Source organism: Phalaenopsis equestris, unplaced genomic scaffold (genome assembly GCF_001263595.1).
Source record: "Phalaenopsis equestris unplaced genomic scaffold, ASM126359v1 Scaffold219987, whole genome shotgun sequence".
Lineage (NCBI taxonomy): Eukaryota > Viridiplantae > Streptophyta > Magnoliopsida > Asparagales > Orchidaceae > Phalaenopsis > Phalaenopsis equestris.
In genome coordinates this window covers 11,448-13,389 of record NW_018238300.1, presented here as the reverse complement: position 1 = coordinate 13,389, position 1,942 = coordinate 11,448, and the positions used below count along the sequence as shown (strand labels likewise).

The 1,942-nt window shown below is 44.4% G+C and overlaps 1 pseudogene; it reads right to left on the bottom strand.

The window, feature by feature from the left end:
* Window positions 1–353: 353 nt before the first annotated feature.
* LOC110037477 lies at window positions 354–1,133 on the bottom strand (annotated as a pseudogene).
* Window positions 1,134–1,942: the final 809 nt, after the last annotated feature.

The following is a 1,942-nucleotide window of genomic DNA, read 5'->3' as shown; positions in this document are numbered from 1 at the left end:
CTCTGAACCATTGCATGGTTCGCGGCTTTCATCCATCGCACAAAAAGGCAATTGAGAAAAATGCACATCTTGAGAGAAATTTCCATTAATCTGCTTCAATAAAGATACTACAGATCAAATGTAGGCTAATGCCTAAAAAAGAGTACATCATGTAATACATGCTGAAATACATTGAGAGTCATCTCAAGATGTGAGTACATCATAGACTGATTACATCAAATACATGTCATGCTGGTAAAAGAAAGCAAGTGAATCCTTTGCCCTTAGTATATTGAGCTCCTGATCAAGCAAACCTTCTGAGACATGCTCCAGGATAAGAGTTCCCTTCGCATGTATTCAGAGGTACAACCTTCTCATAGCTTGTAAGGAAATAGTTCCTCCAATTTTGGGTCCTGCTCGAATCCATATGGTGTTTTACTGTCATCCATCCTGCAGAAGGTTATAGACACCCTACGGTGTCGTACTCCTGGAATGCAGTGCTTGGCAACGTCTGCACCGTTGCCCTTGAGAACAAGTACTGAACCAACTGGAAGAGGAATCTCCACAGCCCCTCTGAATTCACTAGGGTCGATTACATCGATTTCTTTCCCAAACAGAATATTGCTTTTACTCATGAATGAGACCGTGCAGAAAGGCCTCACAAAGTCATGATGATCAATGTGTGGGGGAATGCAGTCACCCTCTTCATAAATGTTGATGATGCAACTGTTGGGAATACAAGTGACGGGTAGAATATTCCACTTAACCATTCTCTTGATCATCCATTTTATCATCGGTGGTAACGGATCCACTTGGTCGTATCTGAGGATCCCGGGCGGATTTCCCTATCTGTCGTTCGTAAAATTATAGCAACAGCCGCATTGGATGATGATTCTTCCCTTTCCCCGCATCCATTTCTTCGGCTCGGAATATGTTATCTCCATGAGAAGGCCCGCTCGACCTCTATCTCTTAAATCGAAGATGCAGTCCAGAATGCTTCTTTCATCGGTTTCAGAGAAAACCCTGGTATATAGCTTCAGGCCCTCCAATATGTTGATAAACTTTCCTCGAACCTCTTCATAGAACTCGAATTCCCTTTTATTTACTTGCTTATTTTGTAGTATTCTACCATACCGGGAGTTGCCAGGTGCCATGGGCGTTCCTTCCTTCGGGCCTCGGCAGGAACCCAAAATGGTGCTAGTCGATCTGGAATATGAGATTCAGCCTCAAGTGGAATGTATGATCCTGGGCTCCATGGTGCGTGTTGATCCGTCCCCAGTGGGACATACAATTCATTTGCCACGAAATCTAGAATTTGAGACTTGTTGGTGCTTAAAGTGTACTCTTCTAATGTACTAAAGCGTTGTAGATGTAGTACGTTGCAGTTCGGGCATTCTGCAAATGCACCCGTGACTGCAATCCCGGCTGGTACTCAACGTTGCATGTTGGGCAACCTCTGCATAAGATATCTGGGATCGGGTGCACATCTGATCCCGTCACAAATCCTGACTCTTCATCTGTAGTGGGCAGGCTGGCAGAAGTCTCTCTCAGATCTGGATCATAAATATGTCCCTCAGAAATGGGGGTAAGAAAACTGTTCACGTCTCTTTGGCGCTTGCGCTCCTGTCGTAGAAAGGCTCTCTGTTTCTTTCGTCTTGCATTTTTGTGTCGCGTCCTGCGGAGTGGAGTATTTGGTAGTTGTTTACTACGGGCGGCTATTAAGCCGCTTGCTAGAGTAGCTATCATGGCCAGGCCCCTTCATCGTATCTTTTTCTGCTATCACGTTTTTACCTTTACGTGACACTTCGTCTTGAATGGTCACTCTCAATAATGAAGGCAGCCCCTTCTTTTCTTCATTGCTGACTATGTCCATTAGAGGACCGTCGTAGTCCATATCAATCTGATTTAAATCCATGTTGAAATCTATGAAACCTGCTTGTGGTCTCATCTCTTCATTCAGTGC